Genomic DNA, 17656 nt, shown 5'->3' with positions numbered 1-17656 from the left:
CTCCACCTCACGGAGTGGCCCAGAGATCCTCAGTGAGGAAGTGATATGCTCAGATAGAACATTACTGTAACATTTTCTCAATAACAGAAGGAGCTGTAAAAAATCTGGCAATACAAGAAACCGAGAGCTTGGCTAATAGCCATGACAAACCTGCCTTGGTAATTAAAGTAGCCCCTCCTTTCTCCCCTGAACAATCAGCAAATTCTTAGTTCACTGATGCTTCTGCCAAACGAGAGGGAAAGGTGGGGAAATACAGGGCAGTAGCCCTCCCCACTTCTGCTGGTGAACGAATTATTGCTGAGGGAGAAGGCAGCTCTCAGGTTGTGGAGCTGACAGTTTGGAGTGTTTCCCAACTTGAGGTACAGAATACCTCTCTTATTTACATTTACACTGATTCTTATGCTGTGTTTAAAGAAGGTACAGAGTGGCTTCCTTTTTGGCAGCAAAATGATTGGGAAGTTAACAGAATTCCAGTCCACGTTACACGCTGGATGGTTCCATCATTTTCATCTCCTGCCTCCTGGAGGCAGACTCTGTTGTGTTTACTTTTCACAAAACACCGAGGGACATGAAGAAGCACCCCCTTAGTGTTGTATGACAAAAACAATGGTTTTCCTCCCTTTATAGTAACACAAGGTGATGATGTCACGATAACGTGTGAATTAATTGCTGAATCCCTCATCGAACCTGCATACAGTTAAGGCACAGGACTTTATGGCCATGTTTTATATTGTGAAATTCTTAATTAGAATTGTTGGCTAAACTTAACTGCTGTACACTTTTCCTATAAAATCATGTGTGGTAAAAAAAATACAAAATATTGGGGGGAACTTGATGTCAACGTTGTAACACCTACCACCCAACCACCGGTTATGTTGAGCCTGAGAATTTTTGAAATTGGACCATTTGTAATTAGGAAAATTGGCAAACAACAAATGTTGTTTAATCGGTCATGGTCTCTTAAACAAGTCAAATTGTTAATGCAATGCAATGTCTGAGAAATTCAGCCAGCTTGTTCACCCTTTCTACAGACTTCTTTTGAGGGATGGAAAACCTGGTTGCAAAAGCGGAATTCTTCTAAAAAACGAATGGCAGGAGACATAACCGGTGTTGTGGGAACAGGACTGGGAATTTTGAATAGCATCGATTCAGAAGTACTAATGAATAAATTGGCTACCACAGCTGGAGATGTAACCAAATTACAGCAGCCACTGCAATCGTCCTTAGCAGCTTTGGGAACCCAACAGTGGTTGTTATCAAACGTATTACCAAATTGTGAAGAGGTGAATGTAAATGATCATAAATTAATAATTGATTCACTTGGTGCTACACAAAATAACATTTCTCTGGCCCTCAGCTGTATCCAGGCTCAGTTATGGATGCAATCAGTTGCTGCCTCAATTATAAGAGAAGGAGAGGAAGGCATTTTTCCTACTGAAATCCAGAAAATAATTTGGGATAGTGCCACGGATTTTGAAAGAGAATTCCAATCCTGGTAGAACTTAGTAAATTTTACCTATGACCTCAGCACAAACACAGCCACAGCCTTTGTACTGACGATACACAATGATTCAGTGCATTCAATATTCCCCATCATTGCATTAGGGCTGAATCATGATGGAGCTATTCTCTATCCTTTCGAGCATAGGGAATGGGCCCGTCAAATTAGTGAGAAATGGCAAACTGTCAATTTGGAAACTTGCATTGTCTGGGAACAACAAGGGTTTATTTGTGAAAGTAATGCAATTAGAGCTCAAGATATCTGCTTGGACACAGAACAGAATGTTTGTAACTGAAATTAATCCAAACGAGATTCCTGAAACAATACTGGTATATATAGGCAATGGATGTGCATGCTTTAGAACTGCTTGTGATAGTGTTTTTATAGAAAATTTAGTAGTGAATACTAAAAATCATTCAAACTTCTGTGTCTGTAACTTTACTAGGATTACAGGATGCAATTTTTCTTATGTAGCCCCAGTTACTTTTTATCACCTTTTGCAATCTAATTACACACTGATCCACAGTCTGATGTCTACTCCCATTGGGATGAACCTCACTCTGGTAAAGCAATTGTTTCTTCACCAGGATTTAATTGAAATTTTGGAAAGGATCAAGAAAAATGGACAAAACCCCTTAATAACTGTTCATCACGATGTGAAAGAGATACATCGTGTTTTGAAGAGTAAAGAAAGATGCCGAACACAGGTGGTGGGATACTCTCTTTGGGTGGTCACCTACTGCAACATGTGTCCTGAACAAACTGTGTCATCCCATCATTGTTGTCTTGATTTTGGTTTTAATTGGTTTTGTTTTATCAGCAATCCTATACATTACGAATTGGAAAATGATGAAATGATTAACACAATTGGCATCTGTGATAGATGTACCCAAATCGGTCACTGTTGACATCCCTAAGGTTATTGACACAAGACGAACTACATGAGTATTCTAAATAAGATAAAATATAATTTTTAATTAAAATTGCTTATTTTTATTTGTATGGTATTTTGAATTAAAATTGTTTGATCAAAAATTTATTTTCTTTGTAATCAGAAATTGAAAAATCAAAGTATTGAAAAAATTGTTTAAAATTATTATTCCTTAGCAATCAAAAATTGAATATATATGTATATGTTAATTGATTTGTTTTGTTTTCCTTTTTCTCCTTTTCCTTTTCCTTTTCCTTTCCCTTATCTTTTTCCTACTTTTATATTCTGTCTGAGTCTGTCTCTGTTTTCCAGGATATGCTACCAACTTGTACAGGTCCTGAAGACCTCGCAACTGAAGGCTTCACAACAACACCACAAAGGAGCCATCCTGACGACGATCGTGAGTCACAGGGTGGTGTAAGAGTCAGTCCGGAGTTCCCTCATATGCCTCACGACTGTCGCGAGGATAGAGGCTATCCCAAGGACCCCCATCCGCTTCTGGACAGGAGTTCTGGCCTGGCCGAGGTGGATGCTGGCCAAGTGACTGTTTGCTGGTGCTCTGTGCTTGCTGTGTTGCTATGGTACAGTGTCTTCGAACAGGTACTGCACCTACAGCTGCTTCTCGGAGCACCACTGCATGTTCTGTCTCGAGCACCTCACAATGGCCCATAAATCTCCCCACCTCTAGGCCAGATGCCACTCGCTTTGGAAAAGGACTATAAGAAAGCGACCCACTGGAGAAGCCTTTGAGATCTCCCCACAGAAGACATGTCTATTGGCTAGGACCAAGAGGACACCAGAGTCTATTGTCTGGAACCACAAAGACCCCAGTCTCTATTGGACCAGACCACGAGGACATCCGTCTTGTCTGTTGGTAGCTATTCCCTATCCCCCTCTTTCTCTCTTTCTCTTTACTTTGTTTCCTTTAACTCTCCCTCTATTGCAAAACTGAGTTGTTGGCACTCAATAAAAGTGCATTTCTGCTTTGAGCAAACTGACTTGTCCGCTGTTGTTGTCTTTTGCACCTTTGAGATCAAAAACGAACCATCATGACTGCCGCTCTCTCTTAATAGTGGATCGTGACGGGGGGATTATACTCTCCTTTAAAAAAAAAAAAAGAGAGCTGTCTCTTTTGGCAGATACCTTGTCTTTCAAATCAAGACATCCATGGATTACAAATTCATCAGGCCTGATGTGAGAAGTTTTGGGCGACTTTCTGAGTGGGACCAGTTGACTCAGTGGGCGGTCTTAGGAGCTTGACCAGTCGACCAGCAGATACCTGGGGGAAGGAATGAGTAGAGAAGGGATAGCCGCACTGTCACCCTTTCTTAAAGGGGGGAGACATATTCTACCCCATCCAAGTTCTGCTGGTTGCAAGATGGGTGCTAGGCTATCAAGTGTAGAGAGATGCATATGGACAATTTAAAGTTCTTTTAGCAGCCCATGGAAAGGTGGTGGACAAATGGGAGCTGAAAACCCTTGTAAAATGAGTATTGCGTAGTCTCCCTGATGCTGTGGCCAGCCCTGCCCCTCTAGGGTCTTGAATTGGACTCTCGCGTTTTGGGACTTGATGGGGTCCAGATTATATGATCTGACTACTCGCATGGACCCTCTAGCGATTTTCAAAATGATTAGGGTAGAACAAAAACTGCGGGACCCCACCCCCTCCACCACCTTCTGACATGGAGCTGCTCCCAGCCCTCCTAGCCCTGGGAGAGGGACACAAGATTGGAGCCTGTCACAGACACAGGGGCCAGTGTAGACTGCAACCCCTGCCATTTCCTGCCCCACTCTTTCTTGCCCTTCAGATTGCCCAGTTAGATACAGAACTGATATGGCAACTGAGCTCAGAGAAAACACCGGTGTCCCCTGTTACTCCTCTGCCCTGTATCTACCCCAAACCTCCCCGTCGGTGTCTAAGATGGTGACGGCCAAGCTATCTTGGACCCTCTCTGTCCCTTCTCCCCCCTTCCCGTGCCTACTCCTTGTCCTTTCTGCTGCCCCTTGTAAAATGCCAGTAATTTCCAGCGTTCCACCCTCGCTTCCTCCTCTCCTGCTCCGGGCTACACTCCCTGTGTGTTGGGAGACACCCCCTACCTCGGGTTCCACCCCTGCCACCTCCTCTGCATCGGGCTGCACCCCCACTGGGGATGCCGGAAATAAGTCTACTGGGATTCTGGAAGTGACGATTTCCAACATGGCGGTGCCCATGAAGTCCGTGCGGAAGGTTTAACACCAGCTTATTTCTAACCAAAAGAAGGTCTTTCTAGTGTCTGGACATTCCCCCTCATCACCATCCTCCTTGTCCTCATCATCTGAAGAAGACCTCAGCCCCTCTAGACCCGGTAACACCAAAGACCCTTGGGAAAAGGTATCCAAAACTGCGGTGGAGGACGGAGACTGGGACTTGGTTTCAAAATTCACTGCCTTTCCAGTTGTTCACCAAGGGAGGGGGGCTAACCTGAAATGGGAGCATTTGGTATATGGGAAAGTGAAGGAGCTATGCAAAGCTGCCAGAGAATATGGCAGGGAATCACCTTATTTAAATAATCTGATCATAGCTACCTTCTCTGCACGTGCTGACCCCACATGACTTAAAATACATGATGATAATGTTGCTGTCCCTGACTGAATACACTCTATGGGAAGGAGGATGGAAGAGACTGGTAAACTGATGCACGAAAGGCAAGGACAAAATATCTTTCAACCAGTTTAGTCAAAAGGATATGTTTATTTCAGTGCTGGGCGGACACGCGGGATCTCTCCCAGCTTTTAGCCTTCTATTTATTCACAAAAGTCATGCATATTCTAAGACGCCTATACATATGTATTACCTGTCATCGTCCATTCCCTGCTCGGTATTAAAATTAGTTGCATACTCATTGCGGTTGCGTAGTCTCCTCTCTATATTGAGTCAGTGGTCTTTTGAATGAGTCGGGGGCGTCAGGGGAGGAAGTAAGGACCGTTTACCTTGCTCTAAACTTTTTACCTCTGTCCTGTTACTATGACTACCTAACCTGCTGATCCCTCCATTCTGGTCTTTATTAGTTTCAGTGTCAAAATTTATGATGTATAGGTCTCCCCTGGCTGGCTCTGAGTATTTTCTAATGTATATTGATTTAGCTTAAATGCTTGCATATGTGTATTTAGCTGTCTCTGAATGTTATCATATATAAACAATCAATCTTTGTCAACTTCTAATCCTTCTACTAAACTATCTACCTTTATTGGTTACATTCCTAACCTCTAGCTTCTAAGCTAAGACATCCCATAACTTGTTTCCCAAACATATAATTCTCTAGACTGTAACAGAATACTATGGTTCAAAACCAATTATTACAAGATTCTTCAGGGGTTCAAGCAGAGGCTGGATTAATACTAGACCAGCTGATGGGCGAAGGAGCCTATATATAGCCGCACTAAAAAGCAGCCAGTCTCCCCAGGCTTGTTCTAAATGACATCAAGGATGCAGCTAATAAAGCCTTGATGCAGGTACCAGATGGGATTACCTCTAGCCTAGACTTTGTGGATATAAAACAAGGCCCTACAGAAACATACATGAAATTTATAGATAGACTCAAAATCGCACTGGATAGACAAATCCTACAAGGGCCAAAGAGGAGCTTCTTAGAAAGCTGGCTGTCTCTGATGCCAACCCAGAATGTAAAAAGGTTTTTTTACTCTTTAGCGTCTGAACCAGAACCTACTTTAACTCAAATGATAGAGGCTTGGAACTGGCTCGGTACACCAGAGCACTCAGCGACTCTTCAGGCACAAGCAATTCTGCAGGGCGTTGCAGAAGCTCTGGCCGCCATGAAGGTAATACCATCCCAAGGGCAACAGCAGCATCACCATCCAAATCAGAATTCTTGTTTCCACTGTGGAGAGGATGGGCACTTCAAAAGGAACTGCCCCCAGCTAGGAGTGAAACCTACTCCTAGGATTTGCAGGTATGGGGGTAATTTCCAAGGTACTAACCAATCTTGCCCTAGGCAGCAGAACATTCACGGGCTGCAGCCAGGAAACTGCCAGCTGAGCACGAGATGGCGACACACGAGGATACAAATGCCCCAGCCGATGATGCCCTCTGTCATTGAAGGCCAAGTGGTTCAGAGCTCTAGCACATAGTCAACGACCTTCCAACAACCCTGCTCCCAGGTGCCCAACTGGACTTGGCAAGTGCCAAGTCAGTAATCATCATGGACTTCTCTACCCACATTATTTCAATGGGACAAGTTGGGACTGTGAACTTCTTATACTGGGTAAATGCAGATCAACAACAGAGGGATTTTTTGTTTTACCATCTGTTCTTTCAGTGATTTCTAAACAGAAAATTATAGTGTTGGCTATATGCCCAGATCCTCTGTGCTTCATCCCTCAAGGACTCGTCATTGCCCAAGCCATCTTGCTCCCAGAACAAGACAGTGACAATACACCAGAGTCCTTAGCCGTGTGGACTCAGGTCATCAGTTGTCACAGACCCGAACTGGACAGTACTTTAGAGTGTAACAACAAAAGGATCACTTTAAAAGGACTAGTGGATACAGGATCAGATGTGGCTGTTATTTCTAAGGACTATTGGCCCCCTGAATGGACCCTTATACCAGCATCAGAAATCCTGTCAATAATTGAGGGAAACAGTTCCAGCTACAAGAGTACAAATCTAATCAAGTGTGAAGGTCCTGAAGGCCGCATTGCCACCACAAGGCCTTTTGTGGTAAGGACAAAGACCCCCATAGTTTTATGGGGGGGACATCTTGTCCCAATGGGGAACACAGATTGAAACAAATTTTTAGGTGCAGCCATTGAGATGCGCGACACCCCAAAATTGATTTGGACAACAGAAATACCAATATGGATGGATCATAGCCCCTTGCAGAAGGATCATAGCCCCTTGCAGAAGAAAAGCTTGTCGCGCTTAAGAGCCTAGTACAAGAACAACTAGACAAAGGGCATATCATACCCACCACCAGTCCTTGGAACACTCCTGTTTTGTAATTAAAAAACCTAATGGTAACAAATGGTGACTGTTACTAGATTTATGAAAGGTAAATGAAGTTATCAAGGATATGGTCACTTTACAACCAGGTTTGCCATCCCTAGAAATGATTCCACAAGAATGGGAGCTAGTTGTCATCGACCTAAAAGACTGCTTCTTCAGGATTCTGCTCCATCCTGAGGATTTTCTTTTTCAGTCCCAAGTATCAATCGGCAAGCCCCACTCCAAAGATACCACTGGGCTGTGCTGCCTCAAGGCATAGAAAATTCTCCCACCATTTGCCAGTGGTTTGTAGACCAAGTTTTAGATCCAGTCTGCAAGGAACACCTGCAGACCATCATCTATCACTACATGGACGACATCTTCATGGCAGCAGAGACCACTTCAGTCCTAGACAATGTTCTAAAGGCTACTACTGCAGTGGTCCAGCAGGCAAGACTCACCATCGCCAAAGAAAAAATCCAACAGATGCCAACCTGGAAATACTTAGGATTCCACATCAGCTCCCAAACTATCCAGCCACAACCAATACAACTAAATGAAAACCCAGACACTCCACTATTTACAAAAGCTGCTTGGAATCATCAATTGGGTTAGACCTTTGCTTGAAATCACTAATGAGGACTTGGCACTGCTGCCCGAAACCCCAAGTAAAACACAAACTAACAGAGTGTCAGTTTATGCGGTGCTTTATTCAGGGCCCGGGGACCTGCGGACTCGCGTCCAACATCAGGATCCCACTGGTTCCCTTTTTAGAGGGTTTTTTATACCCCTTTTACAAATGGTTTATGTGCAGAAGTACACATTCTTCTGTAGATACATTCACCTTGAAGATAGCATTTTGGCGTCATAAATCTTACATGGTTGCTTATCTTAGGACTATAGTGTTCTCCTCCTCAATCTCTCTCTTACGCCACTTCCCACCACCAGTACTTTATTTATGTTTATACTTTAACCTTATCACTAACGGTTCTGCATGCTCTTAGCACAGCACATTCCTAAGTTAGTTTCCCAGGGCCTACTCTGGGGACTGCAGTCTTCAAGCCTTAGCATTACTACTACTATTATGGTTTATACACTTTATATTCTAATATTCAGGATTTCTAGTCCATACAGTAACAGCACCATTGTTTCACCTACTAAAGGGGAACACAGAGCTAAATTCACCCAGACATCTAACCAATTAGGTTATGGATGCCTTAGATAAAGTGTCTCAGGCCATTTCAACTCAGCAGGCTCATTGAACAAATCCTAGTTTGCCATTTTTGTTAGCTGTTCTACGGAATGGACCTAAACTTTATGCTCTAATTTTTCAATGGGATCCCAAATTACCTGACTCTTTGTTGATTCTAGAATGGGTCTTCCTACCTCACCAACCAGGGAAAACTATTGCCACAAAATAAAAAATGATGACTCAACTTGTTATAAAGGCTAGATCACATCTAAGGTCCCTTTCAGGCCAAGATTTTTTTGTAGTATTTTTACCAGTGACTTCTCTATATTTAAATTGCCTATTACAAGAATCAGAACATTTGCAAATTGCACTAGAAAGTTTTACTGGGCAGATTGAAATTCATTTCCCCAAATATAAATTGCTGCATTCCTCTCCTAATTTGATATCTAAGCCACTGAAAAGTGATATACCCCTCAATGCACTTACCATCTTTATTGATGGATCAGGGCGGTCTAACAAATCAGTTGTAGTGTGGCAAGACCCAGTAACATAGGATTGGAAATCTGATATTGAGACCATAGAGGGGTCACCGCAAATAGTAGAACTAGCACCTGTTGTTAAGGCCTTCTCTAAATTTACAAATCCGTTTAATCTTATTACTGATTCTGCTTATATCACAGAAATTGTGGAAAGAGCTGAAAAGTAATTTTTTAAGACAGTTCCTAATAATCAATTGTATTCTTTGCTTAAAAATTTAATTTTTATTTTTCTCAGAGGCAGCATCCCTATTTTGTTATGCATATACATTCACACACCTTGTTACCAGGATTTATTGCAGAAGGAAATGTGAGATCTGACACCCTCGCCATGACTGTACAGCCTACATTGCCAAATTTTTTATGAGTAAGCACACCTGAGTCATTCTTTCTTCCACCAGAATGCTGCTGCTCTAAATCGAATGTTTAATATCACTAAGGATCAGGCCCAAGCAATTGTTGCCACATGCCCTGACTGCCAAAAATGTTCTCTATCATCTGTTAGAATAGGAATAAATCCTAGAGGGCTTCATAGCCTATAAATTTGGCAGAGCAATGTCACGCACTATGCACCTTTTGGGAAGTTTAAATATATACATGTTTCCATTGACACATTTTCAGGAGTGATCTTTGCTTCTGCTCACATAGGTGAGGCAGCCAAAGATGACATTAAGCATTTTTTACAAGCCTTTTCCACTTCAGGAATACCAAAAGAAATTAAAACAGACAATGGTCCAGCTTATATCTCCCAAAGAGTACAACAGTTTTTTAATTTATGGGGAATAGCACACATAACAGGCATTCCTCACTCCCCTACAAGCCAATCTATCATTGAAAGAGCCCATGGTTCCCTAAAATGCCCTTAGAACAACAAAAGGAAGGAATAGACACACTATCCAGCAAAGCAGTGTATGTTTTCAATTTCCTAAATAATTCATTCATGGAACCTAACCCCCCAATTATCAGGCATTTTTCACATACCACACAAGCACAGCAAAAAGAAAGACTCTCAGTGTTATTTAAGGACCCAGAAACACACCAAATTTTAGGACCAGTTCCAATAATTACTTGGGGGAAGAGTTATGCTTGTGTTTCAACAGATAAAGGACCTTGGTCAGTTCCTGCTAAGAACATTAAGCCATTCTTACAGCCACTGCAAGAACACAATCAAGAACCACAAGGAGGACACAAGGAAAATATTTCCTGAGGACTGCCACCTACCCACTGCAAAATCTCCCTATCTTATCAGTTTCCCAAACACCTAATCTTTTAAGTGTCACTAATTTCTTAAGTTTTTTCACAGATTACTCCACCAAGCATTACCCCTAGAGTACCCCTGCTCACTGCAGCCATCCTGATCTACGCCATGCTCCTTGCAAAGTCCTGGAAAGTCAAGCAACCAAAACAAAATGTTTGGATGACACTAGCTAACATCACTCAACAAGAAACCCTGTGTCTATCAGTAGTTACACCAAACAACCCCTTTTCCACCTGCTTACTAGGATTACCAGCGGATTAGTGGCCATTAATCAAAAAGACCATCCGTAAACTGTGTCCTCACAATAAATGGATTCACAACCCTGTTGATAACTGGAATTACTGGGCCTGAGACCTGCCGCATGCACCACTAGAACCCCAAGAATTGGAAATTTTAGGCTCTGTCAAAATGGACTTCTGTGTTATAAATTCCATTACATTCATAAGATAGAAGGAATACAAAAACTACATAGTAGCACTGACATCCAAAAAATAAGCGATAAGCAAATGTATGGTGGGATGTTTCCCCCTCATCATCCTGTCTACAGAAATGAAAGCATATGGTGTAATTACACCTCATCTATTCTCTCCTGGTCCAGTGATTCCCCATTACAGTTACCATTGGGAACTTTTCTCATTTGTGGAGACAGAGCATGGCCCGCTATCCCATCACACATCAAGGGCACACCATGCAGCTTGGGGAGGCTTACTATGCTAACAGCCAACCTCACAATGATCCTTAACAGAAACATTAGACAAAAAAGATTCATTCACCAATTTGAAGGAGATTGTAAAGATGAAATTAAATGTTGGAATTTCAGACAAAGAGTAGCAGCAACCGCATTGGTTCCTTGGGGTGCTGCAGCCAGAGCTTAAAAAATGTTAGACAGTCTTGGGTGTTGGCTAAGTAGTCAAACCAATGCTACATCTAAAGCATTGAGTTGAGGCAAAGGAGTTAGGAGTTAAAGAGTGATTGATTAGGGGTAGCTGACTAGACAATGTATCTTGCTTACTTAACATTTACTGTGCTTGCAAAAGCAGGATGAGAGAATGCAAGAATGCAAGGCTATTGTGATAAGGAAGAAACCATGGCTCAAAAGCAGGATGAGAGGATGCAAGGCTATTGTGATAAGGAAGATCTTCCGGACCCCTAAACCAGCCAAAACCAGTCTTGAGGTTTGAACTGCGACTAAAAGACCAGGGAGCATGCGCAAGGAGGCAAGGTGAAAAGTTCAGCTTTGAGGAAGACTGCTTACTTCATCCTGTACGACCACCATATGACCACCAGAAAGCACTGTGCAAGCGCTGAAGGACTTTTAGCTCATTATAATATGAAGCGAGGCTAGGTGGGGCTAGGAAAATGAATATGTATAGGCATATTGTGGAACTGAATGCCTATGTAACATTTCAAGGAATAAATAGAGGGATAAGTGTTGCTGAGGGCATGCATGCTTTTGGAGGAGCTATCCCCATGCATCTCAGTGCTGAATAAATACATACCTACTCTCCAACTTTCACGATTTGTGGAGATTTTCCGTGTTTCGGAGTGAGCTAATGACAGCATCAGACATACCACTCTTCAAAATAGAGCTGCTATAGGCTTCTTTTTGCTAGCTCAGGGACATCGCTGATAGGACTTCAAGGGCATGTGCTCCATGAATCTCTCAGACCACAGTAAATCCATCTATTATAGTATTCAAGTTCTTAAAGTAGGGGTCAAGAAACTCCAAAAACAAGATGAGGATTGGACTTTTGGTCTATTTGGGAACTGGGGTCTACCAGGGTGGGTGGCTTCACTGGCCAAGACAGGGTAATTGATTTTTATAATCGTTGTAGTGTTAATATTGTTTCCATGTTTGATCAGATGTATGTTTAAGGTTATTAAGGGATATTTACAGAGGGTGTTCTTGGTACAAAAGGAAGGGGGAGATGTGGAAATTGGGGTTGACAGAAAGCTGGCTTCACCTGCAGATGCAGAGAGCTTCAGCTTCAAACCCTGGAAGACACCTAGCTAGGAGGAAGGACATCCTTTCACATCGTGGTGAGAGAACAGAAAGAAGAGTTGTCTCATGGGAACTAATATGTTAACAAGTTTGTTACAAATAAGATGTTCTTGGTTTCGATATATGGTTGGCTGGCGGCCAGCTACATATATGATTTTGCTCCTTATCCTCATTATTGATTGGATCCTGTACCCTGCATCCCATCTATATACCTCCGTGCTTTCTGGGTTTCGAGGTCTTTGGAGGTTGCCCCTTGCACCATGCCATTTCTAAGTTTGTTTTTTTTACTTTAAAAATTCTTTGTTTTTCAGCAACTCCATCGTTCCAGTCTCACTATATATTATGACACAGACTTCCCAGCTGGCAGGGTCCTGTTATGGCCGCCTGCAGCGGCCATAACAATCTATGGATGTATAATTGCTTCCTCCCCTGGAGGGGTTGGTCTGTCAGATTGTCTCTGTTTGAAAGACAGGTATTTGCTAAGGAAAGGCAAGAACCCCTTCCCTGAGATGGAGAGTACAACCCCCTCCCTTCCAATTATAGTTTGAAATGAGGGGCTTTCAGGCAGAAGATATGGGAGGTAGGAATAACAGTTCTTTACTAAAATATCTAACAAGGCAAACAAAAGAAACAACAACAGCTATAAAAACTGACAACAAAACAGAACAGTATAGCTCAGTTCCAGTCCTTTTTGGCCACAGGCTCCCTCTCCCTGTGCTGTTACCAGTGGTGGGGGCAGGGCAGGTCCCACGCAGTCGAAGAGGGCTGGAGTGATGGCGGCAGTGACCCAGGTGTGAGAGAGATGGAGGAGCGACTCCCTCCTCACGGTGTTGGTCATGGTGCTCAGCAGAGTGTCCGGGGGTAGTAGGATAAAGCGGGAAGGCAGCAGTGCTATGTCTGACAGCAGGGAACATGGCTTCCAGTGTTGGGATAGAGGGGATGATGCTAGGTAGGAGCCCCGGTCGTCTTCCTCTGACTCCATGAGCGAGCGAGAGAGCTAGAGAGCAGGCCTCCCTGTCCCACCTTTCCTTTTCTGGTATTCCCCCTGTCCCCACCCCCCTGCGAGAGAAACTGTTACTACTAAGGTGTAGCCACAAATACTTAGCATAACAATGGGAAAAATTCCACAGAAAGAAAAGGGAACAATTCAACCCCCAAGACAGATCTTCTCTCACTTTGGTCAGATAGTTTATGATATCTAAGCAATCACGCACTAGTTCTTCTACTAGTTCTCCATATAAAAACCTGGCAGGATTAAGGTGTTTATCTGTAAGTAATTCTAGATCATCTTTATTAGAATTGCTTCATATTTCAACATTCAAGAGAGTCCCTGATCCACTTCTCAGCTTTTTGATTCAAAATATTTCTGACTGCATGTGAGGTGTGCACTTTTAATTTCCCTCTAAAAGTTAATTTTCTGCATTCTTATACTAGGAAGGCGGTGGCAGCTACCACCTGGATACAGGTTGGCCATCCCCTACTAACAGGGTCTAACAACTTTGACAGGCAAGCCACTGGTTTCTTGGACCCCCTCCCACTCTCGGGCTAGGACTCCATGGGTTACCCCATTTTTCACATCTGCAAACAAGTAAAAAGGTTTATCTAAAGCAGGAAGACTTAGAGCAGGTGCACTGATCAATTTTTGTTTTAAACTTTCAAATTTCTGCTCATTTTTTCTCCATGTAATTTCATCTTTTACTAATTTTTCATATAAGAATTTCACAGCTTGGATATTCCTTTCTATCCATATCCTACAATATCCTAACAAGCCCAAAAGGTTACTTATTTCCTTTTTAGTTTTTGGCTGAGGGAGTGACGTTATACTTGTAGTCCTTTCAGGATTCAATCACTAGCTCCCTTGGCTTATTATATATCTTAAGTATTTTACTTCACTTTCCTCAAGTTGAAGTTTTTCTTTTGATACTATAAGTCCTTGGTTTCCCAAGAAATTTAGTAACGATATGGTAAATTCTCGGACTTTTTCCTCATCTTCCCCTGAGATAAGTAAACTATCAACATATTGAATAAATTTTACTTCAGGTACAATAGGGAAAAGTTGTAGTACCTCTTCCAAGGCTTGTCCAAATAAGTAAGGAGATTCAATATATCCTTGGAGTAGTTTCTCCATCTCAATTGTTGCTTTATCCCTGTATCAGACTCTTCCCATTCGAAAACAAATATATCTCTTCTGCTAGGGGACAAGTCCAAAAGGCATCTTTGAGGTCTATCACTAAACCACCAATGCGATGGGGAGATTTGGTACCATGGCATATTGATCTATAGCTCTTTTATTTTCTTTTCTCAGGTCATGGACAAGCCTGTATGTCTCATTTCATTTTTTTACTGGTAATATGGGGGTACTGTGGGGAGACATACATGGTTTTAGACTTCCATCTTTAATTAATTCTTGAATTACTGTCTGTGTTGGAACCCTGAAGCCTGGGAGTTTTGAACTTTCTGTGCTATCGGACACTGATCCCCAAAACAACACTGCTTTTGACCGGAGGCCTTGGAGAAGACTTCCAAAACTGAGTGATGGAGTTGGAATCACTGGTGTGTAGTTTGAATAGAAGTGTGTAATATCACATGGTGAAGGGTTTGGAATTTGGGCTTTTAGAATATAGTAATAGGTATGGGACAAAATTGAAGTTTTAGGGTGTTGGCTTTTTCTTCCTTCTTGTTCCTTCCTTTTCTTGGTTTTAGGTAGTATTTTTTGATTAGATGGAAAATGCAGCACTGCGGGTCACTGGTGTTTGGTCATTATGTCAAAAGTAAAAATAATGTAGGTGTTTAGATTTTAATTGGACAGTTTGGCTTTAAAAGACCTTGTAACGAGTGAGATACAGCTCCAGGTTTTTCTCTTTTAGCTTGTCAGCTAGAAGTGCTGTACCACTCACTGTACTATAGATAAGAATTAATAAACAACTGAGTCCGAACACGAAACTTCATCTCTCGTGCTTTCAATCCTGACTCTGACAGAAGGCAGAGGAAAAAAGAAGATAAGCACTAATATGTCTGTAACCCTTTTCTTCCTTCTAAAGAGAGTGGGTATTGCTGTACTTGAATTGGGCAACCCCTGTTAGTTATTGTGTTGGTTTGAAAGCAAAACCAGTGAGAGACTCCAAGTCAGTAATGCAATTTAATAGGAAAAAAAAAGAGAAAAAATAAAATACATGCAATAATACAAAAGAAAAACCACCACCAACAGAGTCAGAATACAACGTGACACCCTGTCAGTCAGGGTGTTGGTAGCAGTCCGTATAAATGGTGGCTGCAGTCCTCCTGGATGACAGATGTGGTTCAGTTGAAGCAGTGCTCCTGTAGAAGGTGCAGTTTTCCTCCGAAGGTCCAGCGATGATGTGGAAAAGGTCCGACTTTCCTCTGGGATCCAGGTGGAAGGGACTGCCTTAGCATCCCAAACCCCAGTTTTTTATCTAGGTAGGAAAGGCTTGGCTCCTGCCCTTGGCTGGAGCATCTCCCAACGGGATGATGTAATCTTATCAGTCGTACAGTAGGACTTAATGGCCCATTAACAGAATATATCTTCTGGAGGAAGGGTTTTTCCTCACCCTAACCCTAACCCTAACCATCAAGGAGCCATATCTCACCTCATTCTCCTGGCACGCTGCCCACTACCACCATATTTCCCGGTCGAGGGGCAAATCCTTGCCCAGGCCATTCCCATTACATTGAAGGTCCCAGTAGATGGAAAATCACCTGAAGTCTACTGGGCAGAAGTGGTAGGTGAGGAAAAACCCTCTTTGGCATGCAACCTAACTCAGGGATCAGGCCACCTCCATGTGGAAGGGGTACTTGACTCAGGGGCAGATGTGACTATAATACCCGAGAGGATGTGGCCATCCCATTGGGAATTAACACCTGTGGCTGGCAAAATCGAAGGTGTAGGAGGTGGCAAATTGGCAAAGATATCAGGAAGCATTTTGCAAATTGAGGAGCCGGATGTAAAATTGGTCACTGAGTACAAGTGCCCTCTGCGAGGGAGAGACACCATGTCCCAGTGGGGAGTCAAAATTATTATCCCTAAGACCCCCGAGGACTTTTAAAAGCAGACACTGTGGAGCTTCCTACCCAAAAATTAACGTGGTTGGACGACACCCCTACATGGGTAGCGCAGTGGCCATTGAGTAAGGAGAATCTTAAGGCGCTTGACGAGACTGTAGAGGAGCAGTTGGCTAAAGGCCACATAGGAAGAGACCACTAGCTTGTGATGTTCCCCAGTATTTGTAATAAAGAAACCAGGGAAGGATAAGTGGAAGCTGCTCCATGACCTATGAGAAATAAACAAAGTGATTGAGGACATGGGATCACTCCAGCCTGGGATGCCTTCTCCAACGATGCTTCCCAGAGATTGGCAATTGGCTGTTCTAGACATCAAGGACTGTTTCCTCCACATTCCCCTACACCCAGAGGATGCCCCAAGGTTCGCCTTCTTGGTTCCTACCATCAATCGAGAAGCCCCAATGAAGCGCTACCACTGGAGAGTTTTGCCGAGAGGCATTAAATGTAGTCCCTCCATCTGCCAGTGGTACGTGGCTGCATTGCTGTCCCCAGTGCGTGCTCAGAGAAGGGAAGCCATCATCTTACACTACATGGATTATGTGCTTGTGTGTGCCCCCGATGAGTCTCTACTCCAAGACACACTTGACCTAGTGGTTAAGGTTTTAACCTCTGCTGGATTTCAATTGCAGGACTACAAATTCCAAAGGATGCCACCTTGGAAGTACCTGGGTTTGGTAATTATTGCACGGACCATTGTTCCGCAGAAATTGGAAATTAATTGTAATCCAAAAACCTTGGCACATCTCCATTCCTTGTGTGGGTCTCTCTACTAATGAGTACCTAGAACCTCTCTTCAATTTATTGAAGGGGGATAGAGAGCTGGTTTCTCCCAGGCAACTGACCTGTGGTTACTGCACTGCAAAGAGAAAGAAAAGACAGCAACACACAGAGACCTCTTTTGAGGAAAAAAGGGCGACTTTATTGTACGGACATCCTGTATTTAAAGTGTGTTATGTGCAGCTAGGACAGGACAGTAGTTCATTGGACAATTGGGACAAACATGCTTGGGGCAGCATGTCTGGATATCCCATGGGAAAGACACCAGGTGTTAATCTTTATTATGAATTCCCTTCTGTTTTTCATCAAGTTATCACTCTGGGAGACTGCCTCCCTTAACTGAAGCTGTAGTCAGCTTGTCAGCCTGGGAATAGACCTGAGAGACCGGAGAAATTCAG

General features: G+C 42.9%; 1 long non-coding RNA gene across 3 annotated transcripts; it reads left to right on the top strand.

Annotated features, from left to right (window-relative positions):
* Positions 1-4630: 4630 nt before the first annotated feature.
* LOC148220026 (uncharacterized) lies at positions 4631-15344 on the top strand. Of its 3 annotated transcripts, XR_015798977.1 has the most exons (3): positions 4631-4803; positions 6121-6382; positions 11440-15344. It is a non-coding gene; the product is annotated as an uncharacterized LOC148220026 (long non-coding RNA). The 3 variants fall into 3 exon arrangements; XR_015798979.1 differs by lacking the exon at positions 6121-6382; XR_015798978.1 differs by lacking the exon at positions 6121-6382 and having other exon boundaries at positions 11437-15344.
* The last annotated feature ends 2312 nt before the right edge of the window (positions 15345-17656 follow it).

This window comes from Sturnus vulgaris, chromosome W (assembly GCF_052056855.1).
Source record: "Sturnus vulgaris isolate bStuVul1 chromosome W, bStuVul1.hap1, whole genome shotgun sequence".
NCBI lineage: Eukaryota > Metazoa > Chordata > Aves > Passeriformes > Sturnidae > Sturnus > Sturnus vulgaris.
This window is presented reverse-complemented; position numbering and strand designations above follow the sequence as displayed.